Raw genomic sequence first — 11,933 nt, 5'->3', positions numbered from 1 at the left:
TGAGTTGCCATTTCCTCTTCCAGCTGATTTTCCTGATCCAGGGATGAAACCCATGCCTCCTGCATTGGCAGGAGGATTTTTTACCACTGCACCACCTGGGAAGCCTAGAGCATAATAATTTCAGATTTTAAATTCTTTTTTTAATTTTTATTTTTTTGGTCACTCCAGTACAGCACATGGCATCTTGGTTCCCCAACCAGGGATCAAACACGCTGCCTTTCATTGGAAGCATGGAGTCTTAATCATTGGACAGTCAGGGAAGTCCCCAATCTTCCTATTTTAAAAACAGTAAGAAATGTCTGTCATTTTCATAGTGTAAACTGTGGAAAAGAAAATCCAACAACATGCTTTTGATTGCTGGACCTGGGCATCCAAGTGTCCCATGATCCTCTGTAGCATGCAAGGACCAGCCTTGTGGGGAACAGAGCAGGATCCCCAGGGGAAGGAGGGAGATTTTCCCACTCATCAGATTTGGACTTCGGTTTTCAAGTTTGAGAACTATGGCGCCACAGTCAGGACCTTCATGGGGACAGTTTCATCTGATTGGCTGCTTGTGGCCAAGGATGAGACTCAGCATTTTCCCAAACGTCCCCTCGAAGGATAATGCAAGGTTGATGGGGAACCACATGTTCCCAGGCCCCACCATAGACAGGGGCTAGGATCTGGATTAATTTTAACAAGTAATCTAGATGGTTCTTATGATCATGCAGGATCAGGACACTCAGGCTTCCAGGACAAGTCAGGTAAATATATTTGTATTCATCAAAGTGAAAGTGAAATTCACTCACTCATGCCCAAATCTTTGCAACCCTATGGACTATACAGTCCCTGAAATTTTCCAGGCCAGAATACTGGAGTGGGTAGCCTTTCCCTTCTCCAGGGGATCTTCCCAATCCAGGGATCGAACCCAGGTCTCCCACATTGCAGGGGGACTCGTTACCAGCTGAGCCACCAGGGAAGCCCGTAGTCATCAAAAACCCAGGCTAAATAAAGAAAAGCCTGGCTCCGTACCTCCCCTATTTTCCACCACAGAGAACCGTTTGATCCCTTTCTTGTTTGTCTTTCCAATGTTTTTTATGCAAAGAAAAAGCACAAATGAATACATGTTTTTTCTTCTTTCCTCCCATTCTTTCACACAAGACATAATACTATTTACATGGTCAGTACCTAGTTTTGGTCAGTTAACATAACATGTCCTGGAGATCTCTACATGCCCACACATGGAGATTTTCCTCTTTCTTTTTAACCACTGCACCACTTTCCACTAGGTGGATGTACCACGTTATATTCATCCAGTCCCTTGTGCAAAAGACTACTCTCATAGACAAATGCTGTAGTGAGTGATTTTGTACATAGGTGATTCCATACTTGCGCAGGTGTATCTGTAGGAGAGATTTCCAGGAGTGGGATCTCTGTGATGTTGATAGACATTCCCAGTGTTCCCTGCACAGAAATATTTCAGGTTATACTCTGCTGGCAAAGGCAGTGATCAAGCACATCCCTCATAACTTTGCCAACAGTGTGTTTTGTCAAGATTTCGAATTTTTTGGTAATGATGAACCTACTTGCAGGGCAGAAGTAGAGATGCAGTCGTAGAGAACAGTCTTGTGGACACAGCAGGGGAAGATGAGGGTGGATGAACAGAGGGAGTAGCATTTACATGTATACACCTCCATGTGTAAACAAACAGCTAGCGGGAAGCCGCTGTATAGAGCAGGGGCTCGGCTTGGTGCTCCGTGACGACCTACATGGGTGGTATGGGGGCAGGGTGGGAGGTCCAAGAGGGAGGGGATGTATGTGTGCATATAGCTGATTTATTTCATCCAACAGCAGAAACTAGCACATTTTAAAGCAATTATCATCCCATTAAATATAATAAATAAAGTAAGATTTTGGATTTTTGCCAAATCTGAGAGATGAGAAATGGTATCTCTCAGAGTAGTTTTAATTTTCACCTCTCTCCCTATGAACAGGTTGTCCATCATTTCAAAGGTTAAGGGACTATTTGCATTTCTTTTTTGTGAACTCAATGTGTGAGCCTTTGCACATTTTCTATTGGCTTGTGGATCTTCCTGATTTCTCATTGTATTTATCTTGGAGAGGTTAGCTCTTTGTGATATGTGTTGCAAACACTTTTCTCTCAGTTTGTCTTTTGCCTTTTGACTCTGCTTCTGGTGTTTGGGGCATGCATACACTTTTTATTTTTATATAGTTAAATATAGCCATTTTTTCTTTGGCTTTGAGACTTTGAATCATAGTTAGAAAAAGCCATCCTCTCCGAGGTGATCCCATGTTTCCTGAAAGCATTTTTATGTCTGCGTTTAACATTTAAATCTGCTCCACTTGGAGATTTTCCCAATGCATGGTGTGAAGTACAGAGCCAAATCTGTCTTTTCCCCAAAATGGCTAGTCTGTTGTCCCAGTATCCTTTATTTAAAATTCATCTCTATCATCTTGACTTGAGATGCCACCTGTATCATTTACTAATGTCTTATGTGCGTCCTGGGCTACCTTGGGACTGTTCTGTTCATTGGTCCACTTACCCCTTCCGATGCTACACAGATTTCATTACTGAAGCTGAAAGTAATTTCAGATTGTCTGATAGCACTGGTCTCCTCTAAATGCTCTTTTTTTGTTTGTTTTTAAAGTTACTTCTTGAGTGTTTTGCTTATTTATTTTTCCATATAAACGTAATACCTTGTTTAGTTCCAGGGGGAAACAAAATTTGTTGGCATATTATTGGGATTGTATTAAGTGTATAAATGAATCTAGAAACTATTAATCTTTTCATATCAAATCTCCCTCTCCAAGAACATGGAGGGGAGCTGGGATGGGGAGAGAGAATGAGTTCTAGCTGTGGGTCGTGTGATGGGCAATAAGTGTGCTGAGGGTTAAGTCTGATTTTATCACGTTCCCCCAGGAGTCCCTGGGGTGATAGTGTTTGGAGCCAGAGTTCACCCCCATCGCTCCTGTGTGCGTGCTTCGTCGCTTCAGTGATGTCTGACTCTTTGTTACCCTCTGGACTCTAGCCCACAAGGCTCCTTTGTACATGGGATTCCCCAGACAGGAATACTGGAGTGGATTGCCATGTCCTCCTCCAGGGGAACTTCCCAAACCAGGGATCGAACTGACGTCTCATGTCTCTTGCATTGGCAGCAAATTCTTTACCACTAGCGCCACCTAGGAAGCTCCCATTGTTGCTAGTTCACTCCTGTTACTTGAGATTTTATGAGACATTGAAGAATTCTAGCAGGACACACCAAACATGTGATCTAATTTCAATCATTTCCTGCATGTAGAATTAAGAGTTATGATTGTCCAGTGTCAGGGACATCCCTGGAGGTCTACCAGTTAAGACACCACCCTTCTAGTGCAAAGGGTATGGGTTGGAGTCCTCGTTAGGGAAATAGGATCCCGCACGCTATGCAGGGTAGCCCAAAAAATTTTTTTACTTACTTAAAAAAAAAAAGAATTGCTGAGTGTCACTGTGGGGAGTAAAAACACAGGAAGAAAAGCTTTAAGTGTAGTGGGTGCTTCCTACCTACTGAGACTGGGGAGGGGGCTTCTAAGGAGGGACAGACCCCTAGATGCCCTGGAGCATGTGGCTGGGTTCAGCAGTTTGCAACTGTATAACGTGAGGACTGGGATCCTAGGACACTGACACCAAAGGGGGTGTGCAAAATGGGTTTTAAGTTTTCAAATTTAGAGAGAAGGGTTTTGACGGATAGTAGAGATGGGCCTCAGCAGCACATTGAGATCCATGAAATTTCCCTTCATGTCTTTCATGTATGCCCATCCCTCCATCCATCTGATCCCCTTGCAGACATATGAAGCGCCTGCTGGATTGGGCAGGTCATATTCCAGTTCCCAAACAGCTCAGGATGCTCAGAGGCAGCAATGACTCTCCTCTCTGTGCCTTGGCACACGCTGTTTTTCTCTCCTGGGTTACCCCTTTCCCCTTGGCTACCTGTCTTCCCTTGTCCATTCTTTCAGACTGATTCACACACGCCACTGCCTCCATGAAGCCACCCTGACCCTGTGCTGTACACCAACAGTCACTGATGTTCAGCCACCCTCCTGGGAGTGCATGTCCACCTGCTACATCCTTTACTTGCTATGCCCAATATGCTTCCAAGATGTCCTCCCCACTAGGCCCTGAGTTTCTCCAGGGCAAGGACTTCCTTTGCATTTCAGTGCGGATGCTGGTGGTAGTTTAGTCACCCAGTCGTGTCTGACTTTTTGTGATCCCATGGACCGTAGCCCGCCAGACTCTCCTGTCCATGGGATCTCCCAGGCAAGCACACTGGGGGAAATGGGTTGCCATTTCCTTCTTCGTAGTATCTTCCTAACCCAGGGATCGAACCCAGGTCTCCTGCAATGCAGGCAGACTCTTTACCAACTGAGCCACCAGGGAAGTCCCCATTTCATTGCTGGACACATAGAAAACATACAACGTATGTCTGGGAAACAATGGAAACAGTGATGGATTTTCTTTTGGGGGGCTCCAAAATCACTGCAGATGGTGACTGCAGCCATGAAATTAAAAGACACTTACTCCTTGGAAGAAAAGTTGTGACCAATCTAGATAGCATATTAAAAAGCAGTGACATTACTCCACTAATAAAGGTCCATCTAGTCAAAGCTATGGTTTTTCCAGTAGTCATGTATGTATGTGAGAGCTGGACTATAAAGAAAGGTGAGTGCTGAAGAATTGATGCTTTTGAACTGTGGTGTTGAAGAAGATTCTTAAGAGTCCCTTGGACTGCAAGAAGATCCAGCCAGTACATCCTAAAGGAAATCAGTCCTGAATATTCTTTGGAAGGACTGATGCTGAAGCTGAAACTCCAATACTTTGGCCACCTGATGTGAAGAACTGACTCATTGGAAAAGACCCTGATGCTGGGAAAGATTGAAGGCAGGAGGAAAAGGGCATGATAGAGGATGAGATGGTTGGATGGCATCACTGACTCAATGGACATGAGTTTGAATAGGCTCCAGGAGTTGTGATGGACAGGGAAGCCTAGCATGCTGCAGTCCATGGGGTCACAAAGTGTCGGACATGAATGAGCAACTGAACTGAACTGAACTGAACAAAGCAATTAGCAGGAGGCCTGGGATTCAAACCCCAGCCCTCCACTACCACCACTTAGCATACCTAAGTCCTTGCACAAGGTATTAAGCCTCTCTTAGGCTCAGTTTCCATGCCTGTAAAATGGAGCAAATAGTAACATCTCAGAGGAGCCTGAGGGGTTCAGTCCATGGGGTCACAAAGAGTTGGACATGACTGAGTGAATAACACACACACACGTCATAGGATTGCTGTTAGGATGAAGGAAGATGACCCACGTAAAATGCCTGAAAGGCACGTAACTAACACTAGCCACTATCACTGCCATTAATGAGATTTAAATTAATGAGGATAGAAGCTTGAATTTAATATTAAAAAGAGGGAGGATCCAGGGCTGGGCTCAGAGTTGCGTTTTCTGTAGCTCCTTCCACCCATTCCAGTCAATGTTCCTGCTCAAATAGCGGCACAGACATAGAGAACAAACAGACTTACGCACAGAACCGGGGAAGCAGAGGGCGGGACAGGTTGGTGGAGTCGCGCTGACATGCACACACGGCCGTGAGCGAGACGGACGGCTTGTGGGAACCTGTGAGTGAGATGGACGACTCGTGGGAACCTGCTGAGTGGCCAGGGAGCCCAGCTCGCTGCTCTGCGCCGACCTAGAGGGGAGGGGTGGGGGAGGCGGGAGGGAGGCTCGGGAAGGAAGAGATTTCTGTATACTTGCGGTTGATTCATGTTGTTGTAGAGCAGAAACCAATACAATATTGTAAAGCGATTATCCTCCAATTATAAATAAATTTTAAAAAATGTTCCTGCTCTAACTGAGGTGAGAGCTTAGTAAGCCGGGCCCCACCAACGCAGACAGACTCAGGGTTTCCCAGACTGAGTGTCGTTTGAAGCAGCTGCCGCAGTGACAGAGTAGCCACCGAGGGGACAGAGAAGTCCTGAACTACCTCAAGGTCTCCCAAGTCCCGGGTTAGCGTCCCGGTGACACGCAGGGCCCAGCAGGCGGAGGCACGATCGCGGCTCTGTGGGTTTTCCAAGCCTTGGTCAGAAATGCTTGCTGAGCAGCAAATCCCAACTTCACATACGGCCCCATTGGAAAAGTGCTGACAAAGGCCTGGTTATATAACTGAGATGGCAAATCATTAACACAAATGCTCCCCAACAGAAGCGAAAGAAACACCCCTTAAGGCCCAAGTCATTCTCCAGAAGGAGATCGCAAGGAGAGTTGCTTGCCTGGCCCAAGTGTGGAGAAAGGATTTTCCTCCCCAGAAAAAACTTCGTTGAAAACCTTCAGAGAACACCCCGCCAAACTCAAGGAGCCAGGCCAAGGCCTAGGGCTGGGACTGTCGAGTCTTTTCTCCTCCCTGGGAAGGTGCGGGGAGAGGCCAGGGGCCAGCAGGAGTTTACGAGCAGCAGGCAGTCCCACGTGGAAAGGGGACGCCGTGATACTGAAGGGCCCCTGGGGCACATTTTCAGGCAGCTCCTCCCTGGGCTCCCCATGGTCACCACACAGCCAACTCTGGATAAATGATGTTAAAAGAATACATTTTTCCTGCATCTCAAGCTCTGGGTCCTCAGAGATTTCCAGAGGACCAAGAGGAGATGTGGGTCACCAAGGCAGAGGAGAGGGTGGCAGGCAGATCACCTCCCCCTAAGCAGACCCACCTGCCTCCTTGACTGGGTCGATTCCTCTGCCTGAGTCCAGGAGACATGTTTCTTTCAGCTGAGAGTTAACACCCAGCTCCCAGACATATGGAGTTAGTTCCCGCATAGATTATAAATCGGTGAGGGCTTCATAAACAGCCACTGAATAAACAGGCTATGCTTTAAAGGCCCTTAAATGTGAATCTAATTTTATGCTGCTCTTTGAGTTGGGAAAGTTCCTAAATGCCAGTCCATGCGTGTGTCCAGGTGGCTGCCCTGAATGGAGGCTCGTGTAGACATGATACACCTTCAGGGCAAAACTCAGAGCCTTCATGCCACACACCATCCCCCGCCTCCACCCAGCCACACGATGCAGGCTGTCTGAGCTTTTGACTTTGAACCCAGCACCGGAGAAGAATCAAGGCCTTCAGAGTGACCCCAGGTCTCCGCCTGATGCCATCCTCCTATATAAGCCACAAGAAGGTGGCCTCACCAAAGGCCAGCCCCTGTCAGCTTCCTTTGGGACTCAGGTTCTGATCTGCTTCAGAGCAAACTTCAGACACCGGGCCAGCTGCTCAACACAGCCTCTGGCGCCTTCCCTCCGGGCACGGGGCAAAGGGTACTGAACCAGGCTGCCAGGCTACATACAGTGCCTCTCCCAGCCCCACTACTCACTGGCTGAGGGAGCCCCGCTCCATCACTTAACCCCTCTGGCCCTCAAGCTTCTCTCGGGGAATCCGGATGAAAACCACTGCCAGCCTGCTTCACACAGTCCTGCGAGGAGGAAATGAGATCAGGCTGTGAAATAGCACCTTAGAAACACAGAACTCCACGCCTGTACCTCGGGTAATCACTGTAGCTTCAGGAGGGTGCCCCGAAGCCACGTGCTTGGAGGGCCCACAACCCCGGGCCAGACTCAGTCTGTTCCCTGCAAGGGTCTCTGCCTACGGCCAAGTAGAACAACATAATGACTGGGAAGGTATCCCTGCCTGAGATGAGGAGGCTGGGGTTTCACCCAGCCTGGCCACCCAGCACCTGCCTAGACCCCACTTTCTTCCACTATAAAATGAGGGCCAGATTGCCTCGCCTCAAAGGCCTCCCCCAGTTCTCTCTGCTACAAGACATAGAGCAGTAGACTGATGTTTGCCTGGACACTTTTTCTAATGGTTGCTGTTGTCATTTCATCACAAAGTCGTGTCTTACTCTTTGCGACCCCGTGGACTGCAGCACACCAGGCTTCCCTGTCCTTCACTATCTCTCAGAGTTTCCAATGGTGTCAGTTTATTCCAGGATTTGCAGAGCCAATGAACCCAGCACTAGGTCAGGGAGTCAAGATGACCAAGAGGGGCTAAAAGTCAGGTTAGAACATAGGACACATGGGGCACTCCACTTATAAAAGTTTGCTGAGCACTTCCACGGGATCAAGAACTCCGTATACACTTTGCTTCCATGGTCTTTTTGCACATTCCAGGGCCTCACAAGGGAAATTCTATTACCTCCAATTATATGAAAAAGACAATGAAAGATTAGAGGCAAAGCTACTTGCCCAAGTTCACATAGCTATGAAAGGACAGAGCCAGAAAACCCATGTTCTGCTTCACTCAAAAATCTATACTTCTGAGCACAAAACCAGGTGCTTGCTGGCTCCAGTTGGCAAAGAAGGCTTTGTGGAAGAGAAATGAATAGTTATTCATATGTTCATTGATTTATGTTCCCCACCCCCACATAATGCCAAAAAGCTTTAAAGTTGTATTTATAATAAAAGGTGTGCAACAATTGTAAAAGATCAAAGCCCAGAGAGTAGAAAGGAAAGGTGATGATACCTGACATTTGAATTATAATGTTCTGTTTAATCATTTGTTCATTCATTCATTCATCTATCCATTCAATAAGCATTTATTGACTTTCTCGTAAGGTACAGATCCTGTGTGGGATGTATTGAGCTGAAAGAGACCCTCCCTGACCTCAAAAAACTGAAAACTCTGTGTGTGTGTGTGTGTGTGTGTGTGTGTGTGTAGAGAAAGGAAATGAGACAGTCAGCCTGACAGTGTTCTCTGGAAGGAAGGCATGAACACCAGAGCACAGGAGTCAGCTTCTCTCCCAGACTTGGGGAGTCAGAGGTTTCCTTGAAGAATGTGTTGGAGATGTTGGCAAGTCCAAGCATTTCAGACACCATAACTCCTAAGCACGCAAATTAATTGAGTTTTCTGGCAACCAAAGCAGAAAGGGGAACTATGATCTGTTCCACAGAAGTCTAACATCAAGGGAGGCTTCACTTCCCTGTACTCAAGTCTAAGGTCATCTATATCTATGTTCTAGGGACATGGTCTATAAACGGCAGGGTGTTCCAGAATGGGTGTGCAGACAGTGCAAATCTCCACCAAGTGGCTGTGACTTATAGTAACTCCCCAAGAGAGCCTAGGACACTGGAGCATCCACAGTGCATACACTGAAGCAGGGAATCAGACTAACGCAGTTGCCCTATGTGGCTTTCTGGTTCTCAAACTTGGTGCAGCAATTGAGCAAAAGAATGTAGGAGTGGGCAGTAAGGACAACAGGAAATGAGAAGCGAACATGTTTTTGGTTTTTTTGAGAGCCTGTTACGTACCAGGTCCTGCACTAGGTGCTTCATCCAACACTTCAAAGTGAGCTCTTCAAGCGAGTGTCACTTAATCCCATTTACAGGTGATGAGTTGAGTCACATAGAGGTTAGTGGCTTCCCAAGGTCACATTGTGGCTTTCCTGTTGGCTCAGATAGTAAAGAAGCTGCCTGCAATGCCAGAGATGTGGGTTCAATCCCTGGGTCAGGAAGATCCCCTGAAGAAGGGAATGGCTGCTGGAGAATTCTATAGGCAGAGGAGCCTGGCAGGCTATACAGTCCATGGCGTTGCAGAGTCGGACACGACTGAGTGACTAACAAGGTCACACTGCTGGAGTTCACTGCTGAAGGCCTACAAATTGAGCTGGCCCTGCTTAAGACAGCCCATTTTCTTGAGTTGATCACCCACAGCTCTCAGCCACTGTTCATTCTAGACTGCCTGATCACCTGGTCCAAACCACTCACCTGATAGAAGAAGAACCTGGGGCTGACATAGGCAAGTGACCCAGACCAGGAGGGGATCACAGCCTTGCTTGCCTGACTCCCCAGCAGATGACCTTCTTCCTGACACCTTTTCTGTCCCAGCCTCGCTCATCCTGGCGGAGCCGCCAGCCAAGAGCCCCCACTAAGCACTGCTTCTCAGTGCTAAGACGCTTCTTAGGACACTGCCGCCCTTTGCCTGCCCTCCATCTCAAAGACACAGCCACTTTTTGTAGCCCAGAGAGCCACACACAAAATCCCTCAAAGAAGACATCCAGGGGGTGTCCAAAAATCCCATCCAACTTTTATTAAGAGACAATCTTCACCGACCGCAGGGAAGCCAAGAGCAGTGAGAGGGGGAAACCCTTCCACCCACTTCCTCTGTGGACGTTTCTCTCTTCCTGTGCCCTCTGACTCCAATTTCTCTCCAAGTTCATGTGCAAACAGCTAATGGCATGTTAAACAGCCAAATGAGGGACCTAAGGAAATTCTTCACTAGTTGCAAATTATCACAGGAAGAATGCCTTCACAGGAGCCATGGAGGGACATGGGCCTGGGCAGGAGGGCAGGCAGACAGGCAGCAGACCCACAGCTGAATGGGCCTCCCTCCAGCAGCCGCCAGGACTGATCATGGTTCCTATGGTCACCTGAGGTCTCAAGAAGCTGCATGGATGCAGGGCCAGGCCGAAGAGGCCGTGTTCATATGGGTCCGTCATTTCTCCATCCACTTCTTCGATTAGCTAGTCAGTCAGCTTCCTATGAAGAAACTCAAGGTTTGGGTTAAGAGAACTGTGTAAGAGTAAACAATTAGACCCAACATCTGTGTTCTGTCACAAGTAACTTCTACCTGTGTGCATATAAGCTTCCCTAGTGACTCAGAAAATAAAGAATCTGCCTGCAGCGCAGGAGACCCAGATTCAATCCCTGAGTCAGAAAGATCCCCTGGAGAAAGGAATGGCTACCCACTCCAGTACACTTGCCTGGAAAATTCCATGGACAGAGAACCCCAGGCTACAGTTCACAGGGTCACAAAGAACTGGGCATGACTGAGAGACTAACACACATATATATACTCAGGTATGCATACCCTGCGGGTCCCTCACTGCAGAACAGGAGCATCAGAAAAAGAAAACCTATATGATCTCTTAGTCCTGAAACCAGCAGAGCTGATCCATGGAGCTCCACTAAGCATTCTTTTAAGTATAAAATAATTAGCAAATTTTAAAAGCTTAAAGCTGGCCATTCCTGGTCTGTCTCATTTGTCTTCAAAAGTCAGCATCTTTGTGACATGTGACCAGAAGGAGATGGAAGAACTTTGGCCTCTGACCCCTGACTCTGACCTTCAACCCATGCTCCTCACTCTCCATCACTGATGGCTGAGAGGACAATTATCCTATGAAGACCACTCACCCAAATGGAGTGAGCAAGTTATGTTTGCTTGAGTGAGCAAGTTACTTTGTGAAAAGCAACTATTCACCAAGTTGTGTTTGTCCACCAGAGCACTTTGGAATCTTCCCATTTCATCATCCTCCTGAGATTGTATCTATTTCCTCCCCATTACCAGAGGCAGCTGTTGATCTCAGTTCTAATGGTCTGGTGATTTTCGACAAGCTCCTTGTCCACCTGCTGATGGCCTTTCTCAATCACAAACCTGAACAAGCAAGACTGGGTTTTCCCCTTTTATTATCAGTTGCTCCCACTTAGTAAATAACCTCCCTGTTCCCCTCCTCTCCCTCTCTAACCAGGCTCCTCCTTAACCCTTCCATGCACAGGCAAGCATGTGCACTGGGTAGTTTTTGCTTACTAACTTCCCAGCTTATTTACCAAAACATCCGGCCACAGTGAAGAGCAAGCATGCACTCTTGGTGCAAATTCAGAAAGAGACTTCTGAAAGTCTGACTTTTTTGCACTGGAATTGTCATTTTTTTAAACTAGGAATGTGAACCTGGGTAAACCAGGACACTTGATTATTTAAAGAGAGAGGATGCAGAAATCCAGATGACAGTCAGCTTGATGATAAGATAAGCTTCCTGCAAAAGAACTCAGCTGAACTTGTTTAAACAGATATCCAAGTCTCCATCCACTACCAAGAAGCTCTCCCCACAGGGTTCCCTTCAACCCCATCATCATTTCCAA

At 47.1% G+C, this 11,933-nt stretch overlaps 1 long non-coding RNA gene across 1 annotated transcript; it reads right to left on the bottom strand.

The window, feature by feature from the left end:
- Positions 1-232: 232 nt before the first annotated feature.
- Positions 233-6,135, bottom strand: LOC122710061. The gene is made up of 4 exons (XR_006345806.1): positions 6,022-6,135; positions 5,561-5,654; positions 1,369-1,443; positions 233-274 (listed from the first exon to the last, which is right to left on the bottom strand). It is a non-coding gene; the product is annotated as an uncharacterized LOC122710061 (long non-coding RNA).
- Between the last annotated feature and the right edge of the window lie 5,798 nt (positions 6,136-11,933).

Source organism: Cervus elaphus, chromosome 16 (assembly GCF_910594005.1).
Source record: "Cervus elaphus chromosome 16, mCerEla1.1, whole genome shotgun sequence".
NCBI lineage: Eukaryota > Metazoa > Chordata > Mammalia > Artiodactyla > Cervidae > Cervus > Cervus elaphus.
This window is presented reverse-complemented; position numbering and strand designations above follow the sequence as displayed.